General features: G+C 40.4%; 1 pseudogene; it reads left to right on the top strand.

The window, feature by feature from the left end:
- The first annotated feature begins 3,280 nt into the window (after window positions 1-3,280).
- Window positions 3,281-15,362, top strand: part of LOC130183888 (NACHT, LRR and PYD domains-containing protein 12-like) — a 30,602-nt pseudogene continuing 18,520 nt past the window's right edge.

Genomic DNA, 15,362 nt, shown 5'->3' with positions numbered 1-15,362 from the left:
TGGAAAACAATTTGATTTGAAGCTGAAAATTTTTGTCGAAGGATGCACAACAACACACATTTATATTATTTTAACTTGGCAAGCTCTTTTCATCCAGCTGGTGAAAAAATGGTCAAAACCAAAACAAATGTGTTGTTGTGCACCCCCTTCAAAATAATTTTAGCATAATTTAGCCTAATTATTTCCGGGCATCAACAACTGCAGACTTTATAGAGTAGGTTGTAATTCAAATAAGCATGCATGGTTGTTTACTCTCTATAGTTCCTGTACTAGCTTGCATAATGGCTCTTGCCATGTGACACTTATTTGTGCAGCATCAATCACAATGAATGACAGTTTAATGAATATCCGGCTTCATTTTGACTCACTGTGAAATCATTATCTGCATCACATCTGCAACCGAAACTTCACAGGATCAAGGTCACCGCAGAGTTGCAACTGTCGTCTGTTCAATCGATATTTAAACTTTGTTATATATAATGTCAATGTCACAGAAAGTGGTATCAAACTCATCATGGATCACATTTAGCCGTTTTGAAACATTTTCCACTACATAAAATGACGAGTACGCTGATCAGGTGTCACAGGTCTAAGTATCTTTTCTATATATTGTTTAATCTTATGGATTTGCTGATTTTTCTTTTATTATTACAAAGCTTGAGATACAAGTACAAGTACTTGTCATGTCATTGATGCAGCTGCCATTTTGGGTTTTATAGGAAAGCTTGGCACAGATGATCTTCAGACCAGGACTTATAAAACTGGGGCTGGGCACTGCCACTGATTTCCCATGTCAAGTCAATTCAATTCCAATTCACAAGGTCCTGATTTGATTTGATTCAATATTGATTCAGCCAGAGATATTTCAGTTACAATACCAATTTTACTTGGATATGCATGAGATTCTCAGAGAACTAATGCTATAAATGTTACTCTAACCTGGTGCATTATTAAAGTATTGGTGTTTCTTTACAAATGGACCCCAAAGCAGTTACATTAATGCACTTTCTATTTAACTTGACCAACTGTTTAGACACATCTCAAGAAATAATGGGTAGGTAACAGGAGTGGAACGGTCCAGTGGAGTCACTGGCCATGTTTTTGACTTTCACGTGACAAGTTCCCGTTGTGCAAGAAGTGTGGCATCTTTATTTATTATGTGACTATCCAGTAGTAGTTTCATCAGTAGTTTCAGTAGTTTTCAGTGCAAATTCCTTTGGGGGCCCAAGCTCTTTCAACAGGGTATCTTTTTTAGAATATTAAGAGTAACTTAAACAGATAACAAAAAAACTAAACAGATGGAAAGATACCATTATGTACCATAATACCATTAAATCTATAATAATAATATTATAATAAGTTGTTCCATGCGCCACAATAAAACCCTGGACCACTGTTATGGCTCCATAAAAGGAGCATATAAGTCAATGGCAGGCCTTGCCCTCCAGTCACAACACTGAGTGTTAGAGAAGGTGTGTTAGCGGCTAGTAAAGGTCTGGAATGAGGATTAAACTCTTGCCCTTCAGGTTTTGCTTTGACTGCACAGAATGGTTAGTGTTTATAGAATCCCCAGTCATTATTGATGAGTAAACAGATGTTGCAGTTACTTCTCTTTTTGTAGAGGTAATGCCACCAAGTTTTTTTTCCTAACAACAAACCATAGGCCTCCTCATCAACCCTGATGGGTCTGTTTCAGAAAAGAAAAAATACTTTTAATGAGGGTAATATTATTGAACTTAAGGAAACAAACTGGAGATCAGGTCAGAAATCAAATAGGCTAAACTCAGGTACAGAGATACAGTACCAATTTAAGGGAAGCCTGGAAAGGCATGAAAGCTATAACTGGATAATGACAAAGTCAATAGAATGATTGCCCTGGCTGGTTTTAAAGCAGACAGAAAGTTGTCTGATGAGCTAAACACTTTTTATTTAAGATGACACGTCAAGCATCACACGTGTGTCAGATGCTCTGTCCCTCTTCAACTTCCACCCAGTCCTCAAGAAGTTCAGTCTCTGCCACTGTAGAAGGGGAAACATCTTCAACCGAATAAGCATCAGCATCAGCATCAAGACTAAAACTCCTACAACATTAAATTACTTCAGGCCAGTAGCATCAACATTAATCCAGAATACAATGGAGAAGCTCAATAAAAAAGAGGTGTTATTGCAAGTGGATAAAGATCCCCTGTAATTTGCATACAGGTCTGTCAGAGGTGTGGAGGATGCTACTGTCAAAGTACTAAACTTTCTGTATCGCCACCTATAGGATACAAAAGCTCACGCCAGGCTGTTGTTTATAGATTCCTCTCCTGCTTTTAACACTATCCAGCCACATCTGTGAACAGAAAAGCTAATTCATCTTTTCCAAATGGATTTTAATCTAGTTGTCTGGATTTTTAGACTTCTTGACTGATAGGTCTCAGTGTGTGAGGGTAAATGGCACATTCTCCAATCAGCTGCACTCTTCCAGTGGTTCTCCACAAAGCTGCCGTCTCTCTCCACTTCTTTACACCTCGTACACCAATGACTGTCGCAGCAACCACAAAAACAGACACATTATCAAATTTGCAGATGACTCTGTTTTCTTGAGGGGGAAAGAGTAACATGGTCCTCTGCTTGATGAGTCCTTTCTCAACAAACAGAGAGAGGAAGATGTGCTCTTTTAATGTCTCCTCTGATGATGACTCTCTTTTGTAGAAGTTTTATTGAATCAGTTTTAATGTTCTGCGTTGTAACTTTACTCTGGTCAACAAAAACAGGCTCAGTAGCCTCATCAAAGTGGCCAGTAAGATTTCATGGAGGAGTCAAGTCCAGCTTCCAGACCTTTGGACAGAGTTTGAACTGTTACCCTGTAGTGTTCGGTTTAGGGTTCCTGTTATGAGAACCAAGACATACAAGTTTTCCTTTGCTCTCGCTGCTTTTCTGTTATTAAATGGCAAATAGTTTTTTTTATTGTTGTCTGGAGATCACTTATTCGCACAGACTGCGTACTTGACTTTTGCACTTTGACCTTGATGAATTAACTTACTCTGGCCTTCACGCCATACCGCCCGTTGATGTCCATTCATGTTGGTTTGGTGCTATGTGTGTCCTTATATGTTTGTTTATGTACAGTTTGGCTGCAAATCAATTTCTCTGCAAGGGGAACTTTGAGATGAGAAACAGCTGATGACCACACATTATAAACATTACACAACATATTCTTCCACTTTCAACCAATCATGTTCTTCTGCTCTTGCATGAAAGTATGCTTCCTGTTTCTTCACTTGTAGACATGTTTGTCTCTCTTCAGTTCTTCGTCCTGCTTGTCGGATCATGAAGACGCCGCAGATTCAACCGTCTCAAAAGAATCAGCAATCACCAAGACGTCAGATCCTGTTTCTGTGTGAGTGTACTGCTATATGCTATTTTCAACGACTATAAACATCATTGGTTTTATTTTATTCATCAGTTCTGTGTCATATGCTAAAGCGCTGTGCAGCACACACACACACACAGACACACACAGACCCTGTTCTTACTGTTTATGGCAGAGAGAGCTAAACGTTTTGAAGTGTGGTTCAGTGTTATTCATTTAAGCTAGCTAGCTTGTAGTTTACCTGTCATTGTGTCAGGTGTGTTTTGTATGCTGCAGCCTGGAGCCCACACACAGCTGAAATATACAAGATGAGTTAATGATGAAAAGTAACCTTAAGCTGATCGATACGGGTGTGTTTTTAATTTCATATACATTATATAGCATATGCATAGGCTGAATTGTCGTTCAGAAACTAAATTTTTGGTCACTTAAGTCATGTTCTTTTTATTCCCTTACAAAGTGTTTCATGGCCATATTTTGCAATTAAAATCCTTGTCAATTGGGGCAAAACTTTGTGAGAGAAAATACTGCTAACTAATACAGGATAAATGTAATCTAAGAGAGATTATGTGTTTTTATGTAATCACCAAGATGAAAAGTGAAGCAGCAAGAACAGGTTTAATCAACAGCTGATGAGATGAACTATGTAATGAACTGGATAATGGTGGGAGAGAATATGTTTTGCTGTTTGCTATACGGCATACTAGTAAATTATACTAAGATGTCTACAAGTTGTTTTTTTTTTTTGATGGTTAAAATATTCTTATGTATCTCAACATCAACCCAGTCATGAGCAAAATATTAAGTGAGTTGCTCTGTAGCTGGAGATTTTCCTGGTCACAACCAGCAGTAGCTGGAGGCCATGAACAGAAATGGAGATTTTTGCCTTGTGTTCATTTGTTCATCCTCTGGAGCTGACCATTTGACCCTTGGCCTGGTTGTACATCTCTCTGACATGCTAAAATCTGGTCTGTTTGTGAAAGTGGGATCCCTCGTCTCTTTTTGCTATCAATTTCATATTTTGGTACGAAGAGTAAGAAGGGTCTCAATTTTAGGTCCATAACTCTGCATGTCCTTAATATGAACTTTAAAAAAAAAACATTGACAGTACAGTAAAGAGAGACAGGAAATGGGGAGGCAGAGAGAGGGGGAATGACATGCAGCAAAGGGCTGTCCGATGCAGGACTTGAACCGGGGCCAACTGCAGCGAGGACCTTAGCCTCTGATGTTCAACCAACTGAGCTACTCGACACCCCAATATGAACTTTTTTAATGGCTTGTGACTGATGCCAGACCAGGTATATCTGCTTGTAATTTGACCCTAGCATATGTTGAATTTAAGAGGCTGTGCTGGGGCCATATTGAAGACTAGCATAATAACTTATGGAATCAAATACCTAGCTTCACCCCTCCACAGATGCCACAATGCTCCCACAACAGTCTGCTGCCAAGCCTCGTTGTTAGGAGTAGTTGCTCAGTTGCGCTGGTCCCTTTCAGTGGTGCATGCCATTGTAACCTGATCAGGTCTTGGCTAAACTCGAGCTAAATTAAACATAAACCCGACAACGCCACCCTGGGAGTTCCACCCAGGGAGTACACAGTATTATTAAACTCTACTTTGACTGCACAAGTAAGTTTCACAAGAATTTAACAGGGACGTAGTTTTGAGAAGAAAGAGTTTTCTTTTACATTTAATTTCCTTCAGCGATGCAATGTTTAATACAATGGCAATAAAATAACATCAAACTGAAGATTGGTCAATATCTAGGTTTCAGTGATTTTAGAATAGTTAAAAACTGAATTAAGAAAAGAACTATAAAAAAATTGGAGAGCGAGACCAAAACGGAAACATACAAAAGGGGTCACACTATTAGGTAGGCGTTAAACTAGAACACAATAAACAAATCACCATAAAATATAAAAGCACACAAGAAAATAAATAAATAAAATCACAAGGCCACCTTTTAAAAGTTAGTGCTAAACCACTTCTCTATGAATCAAAATTATTTTAAAACAATCACGATATAAAAAATGAGCCCCACCACTACACCAAAATATAAAACAAATTACAAATATACTTAAAAAAAACATAAATAGACTAAAATCACTGAAGAAAACCTAGTATTTAAAACTCAATAAAAGAAATTAAAAATTCAAGTGAGTTTCAACAGATACAAAGCAGCAGTGGCAATCACCTTGGCTGTATATTATCCAATCAATGCATATGATGTGGCAACCATGGGGGAACGCAGACACCATTTGTTGGTTCCACCGAATGTAATGGCACCAAACCAGGAACAGCAGCAAGAAGATCTGAATTGGTTAGTGCTACCACCTGTCTTTATGTGCTGCTAATTAGGGAACTTGCTGCAGGTGTGGGACCGGAAGGAGCTGGGATTACACAGCAACCCCCAGTGGCGAGGAGGACATAACCTACCGGTTACACCATAGTAGCACTCTGCCGCTGGGGTGTCCTTGTCTCAGTTACACCAGTCTCTCTTTCTCTTTCTTGCTCTTCATGGATGCCACTGGTTGCTTGCCGTCTCTCTGTGTTACGTCTGCTTCACCTTCAGCCTTCTGCACCCTGTGTCTGAAGAAAGCTAACCCCAGGAAAAGAACCTACACCTGCCACACAGTACGACAATTATTTCTCTCCTTTCCTTTCTCCTTTCATTGATACTTCTGTACCTGTAAGCTAACCATTTGTGACTGATAGAAGCAATCCGGCTGAATAAGCTTTGTCATCATGTCATTATCCCAAACCATGTCAATGGTGCTTTGCCTGGGCTCTGAGGGCTGTGCTGGATCTGACTCTGGGGGCTGTGCTACCATTTCTTAACCTTGATGTTAGCTGAACGTCTTGTCTGCCTGCCTCACTCCATCAGTGGCTCACACACTTAAATCTCTGCTCCCATGTGTTGCGAAGAAACTGTAGGTAAATGTAAGTAGCATTAGCTAGCTTTAATACACTTTACTTTATTACTTTCATTTTCTGAATTATATTGTGTTAAGTATCAACAGATGTATAATAATAATAATAATAATGTTAGCAAGTTTCTAACTTAAGCCTTAAGTTACAGTTTAGATAACTAATGCTAGCTAACTGATAGCGTGCCCTTTCATTTCCAATGTTGGCTTGTCATTTCATTACCGATATAAAATGTCATATATGATGCTTTAGTTAGTCTTTAACCTATTTGGCTGGGCCACAACAGTGGGGGCCAACCCAATAATGGCAAATGTCACTGAGTGACTGAGTGATCATATTTCCACCTTTGTTCAGCAAAATGCCATATGAGAGGAAATATTGTACTTTCTACTCCACTACATTTATTTGCTTTAGTTAAATAAGCAAGATCACCACAACACTCCAGTCCGCTGAAGCACGCGCCTGCACTGCACTGGGTTCCCTTTCGTCACGAAAGTTGACCTCCCCGATTTTCATTGTATAACTCGCACTCTGTCTGATTAATTGACAGCAACGGGAAAAGAAGTGGGACAGAACACTTTCCTTTCTGAGGGAAAACCTAATTTTAATATTTAAAAAGCAAGTATATAATAAAACATTAAACAGTTGTTTAAGTATGAATTAATATTTATCAGAAAACCCACATGACTGTCCAACCTGGTCTTTCACAGTAACTCATTCTCTCAGGTCCTGTAGCACTGATTCAGCTCAGTGGCAGGAATCAAAATGAGGGACTTGTGGTTGGTGTCTTAACCACTCAGCTACTGGACACCGCCCGCCTCGTCCAGTTAGTTAATAAGACAATGACAACCATGTGACCTAGACCAATATAAAGTAGTGTTTTTGTGTAGTTTCTTAAGTAAATGAATGACTGGTATTTTTAATTTGATTATGAACAGATCAGAAAAGCATGAACCAATAACACAGCTGTGACAAAACTACTGACAATGTTCTCTGATTTAAGCAGGGAGCCGTGATGACACCAGAGGACATCTTGAACACTCTGGAAGATCTGGGACATGAGGAATTCAATAAATTCAAGTGGTTCCTGCAGCAGCCTGACATTACACCAGGCTTCCCAACCATCAAAAAAAAACAACTGCAGACGACAAACACGTGGGAGACAGTGGATCTGATGGTGCAGACGTACACTCTTCCTGGAGCTGTGGAGGTGACCAGGAAGGTTTTAGAGAAGCTCAACAGGAATGACCTGGTGCAGAGTTTGTCTGTCGGCAGCTCAGGACCAGAAGGTCAGTCACAAGAGAGAAAAACACCAGTGGTGCTTTTAGGTGGGAAATGGTGAAGCAACCTTTACTTAATACTTAGTGGACAGATGCAAGACTTGGAAATTCACAGTTTGACATAATGTGGTATTTCTTTCTTTAACACATTTCAATCCTGAAAGCCTGTTTTTGACCAGGTCAGGTATTTGTAAGTGTTTGTTTTTGTAACACTCATTTTGGCCACAAAAGGCTGAAGTGCACCACTACCCCAGTCTAAGTAAGACTAAAAGCATTCATTTTATTTTCAATATCTCCATGTACTCTAAACACAAGCTACTTATATTGTGTGTTATGAAAGATTAGTGTCATGGTTTCCTTTTGGCTAGAAATGTATTTTATTCAAAAGTTAATAAAACAAAAAAAAATCACAGGCTCTTGTGGCAAAAATGTTTTTCCACTTCCTTTTCCTTATAAGTTCATATCGTGTCCAACACTGCCTGAAACCTTTACATTGTAATGTAAATGTAAAATTACCACCAGGAACAGTCAACAAAGTAATTAACACTAACACAACCCGGTCACATTTATTGTTTTTCCAACCCATTTTAGATGAAGCCACACCCATTTCCTTATGACAGAATGACCAAAGCCCTAACCTAAGAGGTCACAAACTCCAGCAACACTTGTCCTAAACAGAAGAACTTTCTTTGACAAAGGCGAAAGTGGGTTGAACTTATAATATAATAAGCAACCAGGTCTGTAAATGTTTTCACTCGAAGGCAATAACTAGACATGGACTGTTTTATTCACAAAAGTATTCACCCCATACTGTATAGTGTTGTTGTAAATTCAAAACTGTAGATGGATCTCACTGACCTGTGAACAGTAGCCATAAACAGGCAGCAGCATTTTAGGAAAAGCCATGGTGAAAAGCCGTGGTGAACAAAGAGTTCACTGTGTCACTGTCCATGTTTTCTGCTGTCGATGCAGCAGTAAACATCATTTTCTCAGGCAATTAATGTTGAAGTTGTTCCAGAAAAGACAATGCGCTGATATTAGATTAGTCAAGACAAACTAGTAATTTACTAAACCAGGTTGCGACATTAAACTTAAAAAAATGTCTGAATACAGATACACACACGGAATCTAAGAAACAATATGCAAATGAAAAACAAGGACCCATAAACACTTATTAACCTAATGATAAATAATACATCAATAATAGCAGTAATGAGTGGGGACACATAATCACTCTCTCTCTCTCTCTCTCTCTCTCTCTCTCTCTGTCAGTGGTTGTCAGTGATGTTGGGGAGACTTCAGAGAACAGAGGACCTTCCTCCTCTCAGACTCGGGCTCCTCTTCCTCAGACTGAAGGTAAAGCTGCTGTGTTCTCTGGTAGGTATGGAAACCCTGAAAAGGCACAATGTATCTTTTTAGTTTAAAAATTATATTTTAGTAAGTTTAGTAACCCTCGACTAGGCTCTCTCTAGTCATCAGCTCCACCTAGAGACCGTCTGAAGGTTAACTGAGAGAAATGTTCACCTCCGCTCGCAAGACAAAAAAAATATTCATTAGTTTACAAAGTTTTCACATTACAGCACTCCCATCCTCCACCCCTTAGTCCAAACATACCTGCATGAACATAGTCTTTGAGACACATGAGTGATTTCCTACCTCTTAGTCCCCAGAGCAGCTCTCATCAGACCTCTGGTGTCTTTTTCACCAACACATCATGAGTTTTCACTCTGGCAGAACAGACTCTGGAGCTGTTCCCTCTTTAAGTGTTCCAGGAATCTACTCCTGATCTGCATACCCTCTCAAGTAGCTTAATTAAGACTGACTTAACTCTGTATCTGAGACACCTGTCATGAGGCTGTTTTGATTTGGCATGGCATATGCACCAGGTTCAACTGGGTCCTTATCCTCCAGTTCCAGTAAGTGTAGAGGTGGCTGGTGTAACCTGCTGGTCATTGCTGCCTCTCACACCTCCTCTGGGTTATCAGGCAGGAACCCCCAGTCTTCGCTCCATTAATCTTGAAACGTCTCCTGGTTGAGGAGCAGTAACAGGTATGTGTCAGGATTAAGTAAGGCTGGACCCAAATGCAGACGAAACACAAATACTAAAGGTGAAATGAAATGACTTTACTTACAAAAACACAAAGTGCAAACATAATACAAAAACTCAAACATAAATCATCCGTCATGGCAAACCATGACACTACTGCCTTTCTTTGGCCCTGCTGGCAGATGATTAAGCCAGGGTGCTCCACGGACCCTGGGAGGCCTGGTACTCCTGCCGTGTGGCAGCTGGCATCAATGTAGCCAATCTCAGTCAAGTAGCTAGTCATCCTTCTAGCCAGTAAAGAGACAAAGATTTTTCTTTCAACATTATTCAGTGTTATACTGCTGAAGTGGCCGATGTCTTTGGAGTTTGCTTTCTTTCGAATGAAGATCACTACCACTCTTTGCCACCAAGATGAATACATTGTTTTTTCCAAGCAGTTCTCATGAGGTACCATAGCTGTTCTAGACCCTTATGGCCAGTTCTTATTTGAGATTATATATTACTCCATTGAGGCCTGGAGCTAACATTAGCACTTTCTCCAGTGCACCTCTGCCAAAGAAGCATAAAGTCCATTAAAAGTTAACTTTAACCAAGCCTGGTCCTTTGTAAAAAATCAGCAGCAGAGAAGACAGACTTACCTGCAGTTTGGGAGTTCCAGCTGAACTTGTGGAAGCCGTTGCCTAGGTATGCAGAGTTTTTCAATAAAAGTTTTTCGGTGCCATAGTTTCTTTGTTCAGCTCAGGTTTTGTTTTCGATGTCAACTTTTATTTTCAGTGCCAGAATTTAATGTCACTGTTTAAGTCCCATACTGTAGCACTTCAAAGGAAAATCTCCCTAACATGAGTCCTGTAAAGCACCATGTGCACTCTCTGTTGTCTCACATTTGAAATTTTGTAGGCCAAAAATTTTAATTAAAATTATTGATATTACATATTGTTCCATATTGGTTAACTGTGAAACTGAATATCCTACAACTCCTGTTGCTCTTGCTGTCTTACCTGTGGCTTCAGCAGTTACCATAGTTACATGCTAAACTGCAATGACCAGCTGGAAAGTTTCAACAGTCGTCAACTCATAAAGCAGCAGCAAACAGCTGTACACGTAGAGTGTGAGCAGGACAGCAGTCCTGCTCACACTCTCCTTGCTGCTGCAGGTCCTTCTTACACTGGAAACAATAGAAGTGGCTGCATGCTGTAACCACTTCTACACCTTAATATCAGGATATGATTACTGGAATAGTATCCACAGACAACTTACTTTGCCTAAAATTATAAACATTTGCTTAACAAATGCTGCAAACATCTTCACATCATTAGCTTTAGTTTTCAAGGTTGTGTTGTGTTGCAGATTATTTTCATCTAGAAGCAAGAAAAGAGGCATCTGTAGACATATACCTCACACTTTGAATGTTTCTCTTCTTGTTTGACACAGATGTGATGGTTCCTGTACCAGAGACACACCCCATCAAATATTACCAACAGATGCTTCAGTCCAACTTCCAGGACAAGTTTGTGTGTGTGCAAGAAGGGTGGGCAGAAGATAAACAGCATCTAGCTGATATCTACACAGAGCTGTACATCACAGTCGGGGCCGACGTACATATCAACACTCAGCATGAGGTCAGACTGATCGAGAAGGCAGGGAAGCCAGCAGAAACAGAGAAACCAATTAAACCCAGTGACATGTTCAAACACCCCTCTGGAAAATACAGACCCATGAGAACAGTGCTGACCAATGGAGTCGCAGGAATTGGAAAAACATTCTTTGTGCACAAGTTTGTGTTGGACTGGGCTGAAAAAAGAACCAATCAAGATGTGCATCTCCTTTTCCCCTTCACTTTCCGTCGGCTGAATTCACTGAAGGGAAAAGAGTTTTGTTTGGCAGAGCTAATTCATGAATGTATACCAGAAACTATGGACATCAAAGAAGAAGCTCTTAATTACATCTTTACAACTCTACAGTCGTCAGGAAACACGAACTTTGACAAGAGCAAATTCAAACTGCTGTTTGTGTTTGATGGACTGGATGAAAGCCGCCTTCATCTGGACCTTAATGCCGAGGATATTGGCTCTATTGATGTAACACAGTCAACTAAAGCAGATGTTCTGCTGAGGAGACTCATCAATGGGAAACTGCTACGCTCTGCCCGCGTCTGGATAACCACGCGACCTGCAGCAGCCAATCAGATCCCTCAAGGGTTTGTGGACAGCACAACAGAGGTCAGAGGGTTCACTGACCCACAGAAAGAGGAGTACCTCAATAAGAGGTTCAGATGTGAGAAGCAGGCCAGCAGGATCATCTCCCACATCAAGACATCACGAAGCCTCCACATCATGTGCCACATCCCAGTCTTCTGCTGGATCACTGCTACAGTTCTGGAGGAGGTGTTGAAGACCAGAGAGGGAGGAGAGCTGCCCAAGACCCTGACTGAGATGTACACAGAGTTCCTGGTGTTTCAAATTGATCAGACAAAAGAGAAGTATGGTCAAGAAAAGTGCATTCAGTACATTGAGTCATTAGCAAAACTGGCGTTTCAGCAAATGGAAAAGGGCAACCTGATCTTCTACGAGGAAGATCTGAAAGAGAGTGGCATTGATTTCAGAGCAGCCTCGGTGTACTCAGGAGTGTTCACAGAGATCTTTAAAAAGGAGCGTGGGAGGAAAGAGAAAGACAAGGTCTTCAGCTTTGTGCATCTGAGCATTCAGGAGTTTTTGGCTGCTGTTTATGTGGAGATATCTCGCATTAACAGAAACAAGAACGTGATGCCTTTGCCACGACCATCACTTCAAAACCTGGGACTCCTCTTGAGGAAAACCTCTGCACGCAAGATCCACAGGATTGCCATTGACAAGGCCTTACAGAGTGCAAATGGTCACCTGGACTTGTTCCTTCGCTTCCTTCTGGGTCTTTCACTGCAGACCAATCAGGATAAACTACGGGACCTGCTGAAAAAGACAGACAGTAGGTCACAGACCAATCAGGAAACAGTCAATTACATCAAAATGAGGATCAGTGAGAATCTGTCTCCAGAGAGAAGCATCAACCTGTTCCACTGTCTGAATGAACTGAATGATGGTTCTCTAGTGGAAGAGATCCAACAGTACCTGAGATCAGGACGTCTGTCCACAGATGAACTGTCTCCTGCTCAATGGTCAGCTCTGGGCTTCATCTTACTGTCTTCAGAAAAAGATCTGGACGTGTTTGACCTGAAGAAATACTTTTCCTCTGCTTCAGAGGAGTCTCTTCTGAGGCTGATTCCAGTGGTTAAAGCCTCCAACAAAGCTCTGTAGGTGCACTGACAACTGCAGATAGTAACTGTATCAGATGTGTTGGGTTGTAATTACAGTTATTTACAATTGCTCAGTTTCAATAATTTTGCTTTGTGCCTCATTTTAGTGTTATCAACTGAAAAAAACTGTAAACAAGAATAGGCTCAAACCTAATATGTGGTTGGACTGTGTATGGTCAATGTGCGAAATTGAGGACTTGTTGTGGAACTACTGTAAACAACTGACATCATATTGTCTGGTTTCATCTGTTCTCTTCTCCTCTCTGTGCTCACAAAGACAGCGTTTTAATACAGCTGAGTTCACAACAAAGCTGTTTTCATTGAAATGTTTTTTTGTTTCTGTTGTAAAGACAATGGAACAAGTTTGAAATAGTGATAGAAACATGTTCCCTTAACTTTCCTTAACTACATGTTAACCAGCAGTCACTTCCAAGCTGCTGCTCTGCTGATGCTAAAATCCTGATTTTATAACCACAACGTCGTCTGACAAAATAACCAAACACATCAGTTAAATGATCACTCAGATCATATAAACTCAACACTTCTTGTAATCGTTTCAAATTGAAAGGCCTCTAGCGTTTCAGTGGACAGAAACCCTTTATTTCTTAACAGGGCTTTGATTGCTGTGCTGTAGTAAAAGTATTCTCATTTCCTTTTGCTGATGTTTCTGTTGTTTACATGTTATTCAGATCTGCTAGTTTCTTTAGCAGTTTGCTATGACTTCTCTCTCTCCCTCCCTCTCTCCTGCTCTCTCTGCTCAGTGTGTCTTATGTGTAGTTATTCCTCCTTTTCCTTAGTAGTCATGATACTTACAATAGTCCTCTGCTTCACAGTAGCCTCCGAGCAGCAGAAACTAGGGCGGCTCAGTAGACTCCCTAACAAGGTGTAGCCCTGATGCTCTGGTTGGCATCCATACACGGTCCAGTCATGTACCAGGTTTATACCCAGTCTGTTTGAAAAAAAGTCTCTAAATATTGCAATAAATGCGCTAAGTTGTCAACACTGCTGCTGTAAACACCTTCCTAATAGAACTTGTTTGCACCAAATCATATGGAAAGAGTAACGGCCGATGAGTAAGTTGCAACTCAGTTATGTGGCATCTGGCTGGCCAATTGTGGAAATATGGTCAGTCAGTCAGTCAGTCAGTCAGTCAGTCAGTCAGTCAGTCAGTCAGTCGGGGACATTGGCGATAATACAGGTGGCCCTGCTGTTTAGGTTCAACCTGTTTCTTCAGTGTTTATCCATCTGTGTTCATTTCTACAGATGAATGCAGCCATGCAAAATGATTTCTTAACAATCTGGTTCTTACTGATGACCAACATTTACTTACTACAAATCATTGTGATCTGAGAATGTGACTAAAATTTTACAGTGTAACAATTTATTTTGTTTAATGTCCTTTCCCTTTAAAACAACATGAAATCTCTACACAACTAAAATCTCCTGATCATTAACTCTCCTTCAGGCTGAGTGGCTGTAACCTCTCAGAGAGAAGCTGTGAAGCTCTGTCCTCAGTTCTCAGCTCCCAGTCCTCTAGTCTGAGAGATTGGACCTGAGTAACAACAAGCTGCAGGATTCAGGAGTGGAGCTGCTCTCTGCTGGACTGAGGATTCAACACTGCACACTGGAGACACTCAGGTCAGATCTCACTGAGATGCTTTTGTGTTGAACCTCAATCATTAAATGCTGTATATCTAGTTGTAGTGCTGTGCATAACATACTGATCCTACAAAGATGAAAACAACACTTTGTTTTGTGACAGAAACTGTTTAGTACAGGTTTGTCTGTTATTTCTACAATGTGTTTGACCCTAACCATGTTTAGATCATCATGTGTCTGCCTAGTGTTTTGGCTGCCAAACTGCAACATCTGTTTAATCCAGATGGTAATGGTGTCGGATGGATTGTGGTCTCCTTCACTTGTAGAGGATCAAGGCGTGAAGCAGCTTTTGTCTTCCTCAGGCTCCCCACAGAGTTGTGTCCTGTTCCCACTTTTATTCTCTACACCACCTACAGGTGCAACAGGTTCAAGTTTTCATCTGCCCTATGTACCATAGGTACTTTGATTTCTAATGTACCGTAAACGCCTCTTAGTTCCACCCACAGTTTAGCACTTCATTTTAATTTGTCAAAAAAGTTGTAGTAAGTTTTTTTTTGGTGGTGCCTTTATTTTGATAGCCACAGTAAAATAGACACAGGGTGTCAGGCCTGGACTATAAAGAGGACTCAGTTGCAGAGTGACAATTAGGCAGACTTTATTTAAATATTCCAACCTCCGGATAGAGTGACAAATAAAACCAGCTATGAAAATTATGCTAACTAGACAAGACTAAACCTATCAGGGAAAAATCTAATAAACAAAAAACACTCCGAATGGAGGGACAAAACTGCTGAAACAAAAATGAATAAACCAACAGAAAATCACTCCACAAGGAGGCTACAAAAACTGCTATAAACTTT

Source organism: Seriola aureovittata, chromosome 16 (genome assembly GCF_021018895.1).
Source record: "Seriola aureovittata isolate HTS-2021-v1 ecotype China chromosome 16, ASM2101889v1, whole genome shotgun sequence".
NCBI lineage: Eukaryota > Metazoa > Chordata > Actinopteri > Carangiformes > Carangidae > Seriola > Seriola aureovittata.
The sequence above is the reverse complement of the archived record's forward strand: the minus strand, read 5'-3'. Positions and strand labels throughout refer to the sequence as shown.